Below are 11319 nucleotides of genomic sequence, written 5' to 3'. Positions count from 1 at the left end.
TAGGAGGAGAACTAAGACAGCAGGTTAGGAGAACTAACACAGTAGGTTAGGAGAACTAACACAGTAGGTTAGGAGGAGAACTAACACAGCAGGTTAGGAGGAGAAGTAACACAGCAAGTTAGGAGGAGAACTAACACAGCAGGTTAGGAGGAGAACTAACACAGCAGGTTAGGAGGAGAACTAACACAGCAGGTTAGGAGGAGAACTAACACAGCAGGTTAGGAGAACTAACACAGCAGGTTAGGAGGAGAACTAACACAGCAGGTTAGGAGGAGAACTAACACAGCAGGTTAGGAGAACTATCACAGCAGGTTAGGAGAACTAACACAGCAGGTTAGGAGGAGAACTAACACAGCAGGTTAGGAGAACTAACACAGCAGGTTAGGAGGAGAACTAACACAGCAGGTTAGGAGAACTAACACAGCAGGTTAGGAGGAGAACTAACACAGCAGGTTAGGAGTAGAACTAACACAGCAGGTTAGGAGAACTAACACAGCAGGTTAGGAGAACTAACACAGCAGGTTAGGAGAACTAACACAGCAGGTTAGGAGGAGAACTAACACAGCAGGTTAGGAGGAGAACTAACACAGCAGGTTAGGAGGAGAACTAACACAGCAGGTTAGGAGAACTAACACAGCTGGTTAGGAGGAGAACTAACACAGCAGGTTAGGAGGAGAACTAACACAGCAGGTTAGGAGGATAACTAACACAGCAGGTTAGGAGGAGAACTAACACAGCAGGTTAGGAGAGGTAACACAGCAGGTTAGGAGACTGAGGTTAAGGTTAGGAAAAGGGTTAGGCTTAGCTAAAATGCTACATTTGTCAACAACTGTTGTCCCCAACGCAACCACTAGACAGAGCTGTAGGCCTACTCCATCTAGCCACAACGGTAGAAATGTAAACAAACCATCGGAATTGTGCCTGTTGCCATAGAAATAGAGGACTCATCAGGGATATAACCGGTTTTAGCATGGACATTGCGCTTGAGGCCTTCCACCATTTTAAAGTAGTCAACTGGATGGGGATTCCTGTGAATTGGGAGCGATCAGCCAATGAAGAAGAACACATATCTGCCCTCTCATTGGCTAGATGGTCCCATCTGCTCTCGCCTCCTCCTGCCTGCCCTCCATCTTTGAGGACATGCATCCTCCCGCCTACCTTCCATCTTTGAGGACATACATTTCCGTTGTTAGAGCGGTCACTTGAGTATCTTCTCAATATAATAGACAATCTTTGCTTGTATGCAGGAACATTGGTACATTGTGGGAGGTTGTTTAGAGAGACTACTGATGAACAAGCTAGGCCTATTTGAAACATCGCCATCTCCTGGCAGCATTTACCAGACAGATTCAGAAGCTTGAAAACCCCATTAGATTTTTTGCCCCAAAGTATAGAAGGAAAAAAAACTAACTGAACATAGTTTATGATTGTTTTTATTTTATTATAGTTTTGGAGTCAATGATAATAGTTTCAGTATACTTTTAGTTTTTCAAATGGGTTTCTTAATTATTGTATTATTTTAGGTTCAGATTTGGTAACATAATTACGAGTTTTAATCAGTTAATAATTCACAAATAAAAATGTATATCAGTAAAAACACTACCTAATTGTTACATCTACTTTTACTTGTTACGTCTGTGAACTTTCATTATCCTCCCTCCTGATGAGGAGAGAAATTAGAAAATATCTTAAATATACTGTGTGTGTTTTTGTGGTAACGGAATTACAAGGCAATGTTTCTTAAAAACTTACAGAAGGCAAATAATTTATCCAAAACTAAATATAAGTGTTGCTATTAGTTGGCTATTAGGGGTCTTCACTTTAACATTATTGTGTTTTGATGTATTTCTAATACCTTTTTAGACTTTTTCTGGTAGATGTTTTCGAAGACCTATTACTTATGCATCATTTTTAAGATGGAAAATGGTTGAAAAATGTATCTATGCCTTCTGATTTCCCCAAAACACAGACTCTTAAGCTTTCATTTGATACCCAATTTGATATTCTCCTATGAACTTCACATGGTGCTCATGGGTCCTTTTACATGGAAATGACCTTATGCAGAAAAATGTCCAATGATGGAAAAGTTTGTTTGTCTGGCAAGTGCATTTGATAGTGCCTGAGCTTGGGTGTACTCATTAGCGAACACCGTACCAAACCGTAGCAAAATGTTTCAACAACAAGACTTTCTATTGGACAAATTCTGGTAGGTCCCTAGTGGTGGGATGGGCAACTTTGATGGGGGTGGGTGCCACAAAAAAAAACAGAACTCATCATGGGGTGCCGCAGTGTCTCTGCGTCCCCACATCCATAATAGTTTTCATGTTCATTTCCTGCAATTCTACACATTTCGCCATGAGGGCGGAGAGAATATTTCGCAATTTTCTAACTCATTTCATGCAATTCTACACATTTCGCCATGAGGGCGGAGATAATATTTCGCAATTTTCTAACTAATTTCCTGCAATTCTACACATTTCGCCATGAGGGCGGAGAGAATATTTCGCAATTTTCTAACTAATTTCATGCAATTTTACACATTTCGCCATGAGGGCGGAGAGAATATTGGGCAATTTTCTAACTCATTTCATGCAATTCTACACATTTTGCCAAAGGGTGGGGGCAAATGTTTGCCGTTTTTAATATGATAACTGACGATCAATGGTCCCCACCCGCGGTCTGTAATTCAGTAACCTACCAATCTAAAAACATGTAGCTGACATGGGCTAATTGAGTGACTGCTGAGGCACAACCACATTTCGAAATTGCACCTCGTGTGTTCTATTATTCTAACGGTCAACAGCAAGTTGAGACCCAGACTGAGTTCCAAAACAACGTCTTTTATTATTGGTCCGCGGGACTACAAAAGGTGGGTCGCGGCCCGCCAGTTGCCCATCCCTGGTTTAGTGAATACACCCATGCAGCGCTTGAGTTCCCTTGAGGTGCGATCAGTTTATCTCGCCCGGGGCACCGGGGTTTTGCATTCAGAGAAAAGGTGTGCTGCCGATTCAACCTGTGGTTAACAATGCGCGTACGTGAGCCGGTAAATTATATCGAGCGCACCTGCGCCAAACGGACCACCGCCTTTCTGATCCATCACCAGAAAGCTTTCAAATTTGATTTAGCCCTACATTTAAATAGTTTCTATGCACATTGTTGCACGTCACTTTTACTTGACGAGACATACTATTTTATTTAGTGGACAGCTTTACATAATTCCGATGCACGTCTTCTTTCAGGAAGTGAAAGTGCGCAGTTTCCACAGTCTTTCACGCGGATAAGTATCATGATAATGTGCTGTCAATCGCCTATAACAATAATACCCATAATCATAGCCCTGTAGCCTTTCACATCACATTCGATCTTATTGATTAGGCTGATCACTAACACCAATGTTAATTAGCCTAAATTATCATTCACGGAAGCTGAAATCAATATTGTAATAACTTGGCGGATGTCTTACCCCCCTAAATCATCTCTCTCTTTATGATAGCCTAACTTCTCAAAAAATAATTTTCTACATTAAATTGTACAAGAACGCTACAAACCTCTTAAACATTTTTCTTCGACGACAACGTCCTTTACTTCCGTATACATGTATTTCCTATTTCAAACTAGTGATGGGTCGTTCGCGAAGAACGGCTCTTTGTGAACGGATCTTTTTGGTGAACGTCGGGAATCGAATTGCATCGGTGAAAGAGCCGTTAATTTGTCTCCCTGATTTACATGCAGCTAGGAGGTGCTTTTTGAGCTCAAAACAACGATCACCCGCAGATAAATTACACAATAATTATCTAAAGAGGGTGAATCCTTACTGCAGAAACAGTAAATAGTGGGGAGAGCGCGTCATTCTGCTCTAGGCTTATGTTTGTAGTGCGTTAAAAATAAACTTATTTTTTAAGCAGGCGATCTAATAATTTATCCAGGTAAAAATGTATTTGAACGCGCATTTCACTATCTGACGTAATGGTAGTCTACCTTTTGACCTTTATATTGTATATTTGCAATTAAGCATTTTAAATGAAGAGCCGTTTGGGAGTCAAATGATGGCTCTCTTATGTGAACCGAGTCAAATGAACCGGCTCACCAAAAATACTCATAGGTTTATAGCCTATTATATATTGATATTTAGGTCATGTAAAGTCTCCATACACTTAAGGCAAGTATCCAGCCGATACGTTCATATTCTATCTAGTAAAAGTCGATTTATATTTTGTATTTCATGATTTAATTAAATTAGGGAGTGGTCGAAATTCATGCAATTGTTCACAATGGGGGAGGGTCATGCTCTTTCGCTTGGTCTCAATCACATGATCCATGGCCTCTACTGTAGGCCTAAGGCTATAGGAAGAGAATGCTCGGAGAAGAACAGCGCCAAGTTCCATTTCTAAGAAAATGTACTTCCTTTTCCGAGTTTTTGCACTGCTGCTGGGATGGTGTATACAGTGTTACACAGTGCAATGGATAGGTTATCCCAATCATGAGCCCTGTCCTACCCTGCTCTTGCTGATGTAAACCCTGGTGTGCTTCCTAATCAATGGATGTGCTGTGTACCGTGGGACTTCAGGAGGCGAGTCAAAGGCTTCTAACGAAAAAATTAAATTAAAAAAAAAGGTTTAAAAAAAAATGCAATATCTGTGTGCGCGGACTAGTCTTACTTACTTCCTGTTCAGTTTGAGAGGGAGTACGTGAACAGGAGAAGGAAGACAGGAGGTAAGCTCGCTACTTATGTAATTGATATGAATAAAAACAATATGTTTTGTTGCCCCATAATGAAGCTATTTATCAGAGTTATTGACCTCTCTTTACCATTTATATAAATACTACTGGTCTATGTATTAAATCATGTAATATTCTTCTATATGCAGACTATACGGTTATGCGCCGACTGTTGACCAAGCTATGTTAGAGCTGCAATCTGATTTAGTTACATTACAGGGGAAGCCCTTGTTGATTTAAAACCCGTACTTATTGCGGGCAAAACTAAATATGTTGTTCTCTTATTCACTGAATAAACTGTCTCAGATGGGCTACATATTCACTCATTGGGTGGCTCTGTTATGGAGCGCGTTCCCGCTTATAAATATCTGGGCATTTGGGTTGATAAAGATCTAACATTTAAAAAACATACTGATGAGCTAGTTAAAAAGCTAAGATTTTAAAGTGGGCTTCTTTTTATTAACAGCAGGAAGCAGATTGTGCTGTCAATTTTCCTTCCAGTTCTTGACCACGGTGACTCCATTTACCAGAATGCAGCAGCCACTACTCTTAAACATTTGGATGCCGTCTACCATAGCGCCTTTCACTTTATCACAGGAGATAGTTTTAATACACATCGCTGCATCCTGTATCAAAAGGTTGGCTGGTCCTCACTAAAATCCCATAGATCACTTCATTACTCCCTTCTTGTTTACAGAGCTCTTGTCCACAAGCTTCCAACATACCTCACTTCCCTGTTGAAATATAACAACATGAGATACCAACCCCCTTCGCAAGGTTGGTTAACTCTTGGGGTCCCGCTTGTCTCTACACATTTTTTGGTAAATCTGCCTTTAGTTTTAACGCACCACAGTTATGGAACACAAAACGAATCACCAATTCGATTATTCGAATCTATCTGGATTCCCAGGTGCTGATAGGGCAGTTTAAAACTCTGTTGTTAAATGAGTCCCACTGAAGTGTGTAATCACCTGATGTCATGTATTTATAGCTGTCTGGTAGTTTCTCTTTGTCTTTTGTTGTTGTGTTGATGGAATTTTGGTCCTCAAGACACCATTACAAATGAGACACTGGTTTCAGTTGGGCTCCCCTGATTTTAAATTCAGGTAAATAAAGAAATAAACCATAAACCAGTAATTTCCATAACTTACCCATGAAGCGGCAGCCGTGAGATGGACAGTGCATGGGTGCTGAAAGGAGGCTAATTCAAGAAGGCTTCATTCACTTAAACAACCTTCATTTTAATGTCGCTTTAGGCTACTAACAACGAGGGATTTGTGTTGCATATAGAATATCATTGGTTTGTCTCTATGACATTCAGAGGCTGTGCTACAACTTTCTATAGCCGAGGAGACAAAAACATTGACTTTGCTTGGGAAATAATGTCTGATTCTGTCACTATCAAATTGACTTTCAACTGGCTACTAAACAACATACTAACTGTGAATCAGTCAGGAGCAAAGCCAGGTAGCCTAAGAAGGAACGAAAATCAATGATTATTATTATTATTATTATCATTTCAGAAATAAATGGTGAAGCATTTGTGACACGCTACAGGCTGGCAGGAGCGCATTTCAACAACAACACTTCAACATCATGCCTATACAGTTAGCATTTATGCTATATAAAATTAAATCAAACAAATATCACTTAAAGCAGGAGCGCTCAGCATTTCAACAACAACACTTCAACATCATGCCTATACATTTAGCATTTATGCTATATAAAATTAAAAAAAAACAAATATCACTTAAAAAATGCCTTATTAGGCTATACAGTCATTCTACACAGCCTTTGAATTCACTTTTAGAAACATGAGTTTGGCCAGTGTTTGGTTTGAGAATCATGTGGTTAGCTGGTATGCCTAATTTGTTAATTTAGCCTAGCAGATGCTTTATTGTTCCCATGCGCTAATCACAGTCAACACAAATCTATTTCGTAACAACAATATCATGGAATAAATCAGAAAATGATAGTTTCCCAAATGAAAGAAAGTTCCAAGTGCATAAAGGCCTACCTCATGATACGCGGCTGCTGTGTTAAACAACATTATTTTATTTTGCAAATTCATTGATGATCAAATAGTTCAGTTGTAACTGGTTCTGTTGCACTTAATTTTTTACAGTTGAAATACAACTTTAGCACTGTTCCGAAACTTAGACTATCCTCTTTCTTAACAACAGCCTGAATAGAAATCAAAACGTCTCCGGTGAACAGCCTGTATAGAAATCAAAACGTCTCCGGTGAACAGCCTGAATAGAAATCAAAACGTCTCCGGTGAACAGCCTGAATAGAAATCAAAACGTCTACGGTGAACAGCCTGAATAGAAATCAAAACGTCTCCGGTGAAAAGCCTGTGTAGAAATCAAAACGTCTCCGGTGAACAGCCTGAATAGAAATCAAAACGTCTCCAGTGAACAGCCTGTATAGAAATCAAAACGTCTCCGGTGAACAGCCTGAATAGAAATCAAAACGTCTCCGGTGAACAGCCTGAATAGAAATCAAAACGTCTCCGGTGAACAGCCTGTATAGAAATCAAAAGCGTCTCCGGTGAACAGCCTGAATAGAAATCAAAACGTCTCGGTGAACAGCCTGTATAGAAATCAAAACGTCTCCGGTGAACAGCCTGTATAGAAATCAAAACGTCTCCGGTGAACAGCCTGTATAGAAATCAAAACGTCTCCGGTGAACAGCCTGAATAGAAATCAAAAAAACTCCATATCTAAAGGCTGTGGTCTGTCCTAGGAGTGAGGGTAATTTGGGGTATAGGGGAGGGTCACTTTTTTTTTCCTCATGTTTTACAAATTCACATACACAGATAGACAGACACATAGAAACATTCCATTCCTTTTAATTTAATCTATTAAATGTATTTGACAGGGATACTGCACATCAATCAACATTTCAGTAAAGGTGTCAGATTTAGCCAGCTAGCTAGTTTTCAACTGTAGTCCCTGGGCAGGTAGATACAAAATCAAATTGCCCTAGCACTAACACACCCGATACAAAAAATCAAGGGCTTGATGATAGAGTTCATTAGTTGAATCTAAGGTGTTAGTTCTAGGACCAAAAACTAAAACATGCACCTCCTGGGGGCCCTGGAGGAGAGCTTTGAAAAAGGCTGAGCCAGAATAACGTCATTCAAATGAAGTCATTATTTGTTAATGAACTAACTGACACGTTGTAGTCCTACATCAGTTGTACAACTTCAGTGTGGACTTTACAGGTCCCTATGGCTGTGTTTACACAGGCTGACCAATTCTGGGTTCTTTTCTTTCACTCATTGGCTTTTGACCAATCAGATCAGCTTATTTTGCCAATTAACAGGAAACATATCAGAATTGGGCTGCCTGTGTAAAACGCAGGTGATCCGCCTTCTCAATGAGACAGTCTATTATCCTCATCACATGACCATGCTCATGAGGCATTTATAAGTTAGATTCTGGGTTCTGATGGGGTATGACAGTTGAACTGAGCTCATGAGGCATTTATAAGTTAGATTCTGGGTTCTGATGGGGTATGACAGTTGAACTGAGCTCATGAGGCATTTATAAGTTAGATTCTGGGTTCTGATGGGGTATGACAGTTGAACTGAGCTCATGAGGCATTTATAAGTTAGATTCTGGGTTCTGATGGGGTATGACAGTTGAACTAAGCTCATGAGGCATTTATAAGTTAGATTCTGGGTTCTGATGGGGTATGACAGTTGAACTGAGCTCATGAGGCATTTATAAGTTAGATTCTGGGTTCTGATGGGGTATGACAGTTGAACTGAGCTCATGAGGCATTTATAAGTTAGATTCTGGGTTCTGATGGGGTATGACAGTTGAACTGAGCTCATGAGGCATTTATAAGTTAGATTCTGGGTTCTGATGGAGTATGACAGTTGAACTGAGCTCATGAGGCATTTATAAGTTAGATTCTGGGTTCTGATGGGGTATGACAGTTGAACTGAGCTCATGAGGCATTTATAAGTTTGATTCTGGGCTCTGATGGGGTATGACAGTTGAACTGAGCTCATGAGGCATTTATAAGTTAGATTCTGGGTTCTGATGGGGTATGACAGTTGAACTGAGCTCATGAGGCATTTATAAGTTAGATTCTGGGTTCTGATGGGGTATGACAGTTGAACTGAGCTCATGAGGCATTTATAAGTTAGATTCTGGGTTCTGATGGGGTATGACAGTTTAACTGAGCTCATGAGGCATTTATAAGTTCGATTCTGGGTTCTGATGGGGTATGACAGTTGAACTGAGCTCATGAGGCATTTATAAGTTAGATTCTGGGTTCTGATGGGGTATGACAGTTTAACTGAGCTCATGAGGCATTTATAAGTTCGATTCTTCAAGAATCAATGGATACATACTGTATCATTAATTTATAAGTCAAAAAATGGATTTAGCAACTGCCGATTACCTCATTAAGTTTCGTTTTGGCATCTTTTGACTTTCTGTTTTGTACACCAGCTTCAAACAGTTATTTCTCAGCGGTTAAGATGGTACCATGTTTTGTCACACAAACTGAAATTAGAAAAACTATCAGCATTTTTGCAACCAGGCAAATGTGTCATAAAACTTTCCAGTAATCCAGTCTACTAGTTTCCCCACTGAACCTTTTAACATTTCCAACATCCAAGACACCCAGGTAGATTGACTTCTCAATGAGATCATCTGGGATTCTCATCATCTGGACTGAATCTATCTCCATGAAGGCCAACAGGACACACACACACACACACACACACACACATAGATTAAAACACTACAGGATAATAAACACAATATTCTCCATCACACACACTCTTTAGCAGACGTGCAAATAGGGAATATATGACGAGACTCTTATTCAGAACAAAACAACCGGTAGGCCTAGCTAAATACAATAACAACCGGTAGGCCTAGCTAAATACAATAACAACCGGTAGGCCTAGCTAAATATAATAACAACCGGTAGGCCTAGCTAAATACAATAACAACCGGTAGGCCTAGCTAAATATAATAACAACCGGTAGGCCTAGCTAAATACAATAACAACCGGTAGGCCTAGCTAAATACAATAACAACCGGTAGGCCTAGCTAAATACAATAACAACCGGTAGGCCTAGCTAAATATAATAACAACCGGTAGGCCTAGCTAAATACAATAACAACCGGTAGGCCTAGCTAAATATAACAACAACCGGTAGGCCTAGCTAAATATAATAACAACCGGTAGGCCTAGCTAAATACAACAACAACCGGTAGGCCTAGCTAAATAGAATAACAACCGGTAGGCCTAGCTAAATATAATAACAACCGGTAGGCCTAGCTAAATATAATAACAACCGGTAGGCCTAGCTAAATACAACAACAACCGGTAGGCCTAGCTAAATACAACAACAACCGGTAGGCCTAGCTAAATAGAATAACAACCGGTAGGCCTAGCTAAATATAATAACAACCGGTAGGCCTAGCTAAATACAACAACAACCGGTAGGCCTAGCTAAATAGAATAACAACCGGTAGGCCTAGCTAAATAGAATAACAACCGGTAGGCCTAGCTAAATAGAATAACAACCGGTAGGCCTAGCTAAATAGAATAACAACCGGTAGGCCTAGCTAAATATAATAACAACCGGTAGGCCTAGCTAAATATAATAACAACCGGTAGGCCTAGCTAAATATAATAACAACCGGTAGGCCTAGCTAAATATAATAACAACCGGTAGGCCTAGCTAAATATAATAACAACCGGTAGGCCTAGCTAAATATAATAACAACCGGTAGGCCTAGCTAAATATAATAACAACCGGTAGGCCTAGCTAAATACAATAACAAGATGCAATCATTTGCTGCTAGTGAAAATCCATTTATCTTTACATTCTAAAATAATTAGAAATAGGCATATAATATTGCAGAACAAAGCCTATACTCGCGAAATATCCTATAGGCCTACAACAAGTTAGGATTGGCTATCATTCGTCCCATCTCTCATTTAATAGGACCCACTTCACAGTAGTAAATAGATCAGCTACAGTATTTCCAGCAACCTATTTTGCTCTATGCGATCCGATCCGAAGCGCAGTTTAACGTTAGAACAGACGATTCACCTTTTCCATTGACGTTTGTAGGCGACGTCTGAATGATGTAATGTGACATTTCTTGCGTAGAAAATATTTCATTTACAAACATAATACATTATCATAATCATTGCATAATAAATTCCTCACCTTTTCTGGCCATGATGAGTTCATATTCCCGATGTAGCCATACAACAAATTACCATGCGCATTTCTCATTTAATTGGGCCTATTAGAGAGGTCAGAAAGGCCTACAGCAAATGTCACTGTAAAAGAAAACATTCTGCCAACATCTTCAAAGACATTTTATCAAGTTCGCCATGGATATTTCCTTTAGATATACTGTCTGGGCCTAATTCCAATCCTTCCAAAGTATACAGCAAATAAGGGCGTTATTGTCACCATAAAAGATTGATGATGGGTGTATTTCATAACGCTAGTTCATGCAGGCACCGTTTTACAACAGGTCTGATTTATAACTGCAAACATGAATGCGCCAAGTTTCTACATCTCAATGCTTTTGTGCACATTTATCAATTTAT

Source organism: Coregonus clupeaformis, unplaced genomic scaffold (genome assembly GCF_020615455.1).
Source record: "Coregonus clupeaformis isolate EN_2021a unplaced genomic scaffold, ASM2061545v1 scaf0497, whole genome shotgun sequence".
Lineage (NCBI taxonomy): Eukaryota > Metazoa > Chordata > Actinopteri > Salmoniformes > Salmonidae > Coregonus > Coregonus clupeaformis.
The sequence above is the reverse complement of the archived record's forward strand: the minus strand, read 5'-3'. Positions refer to the sequence as shown.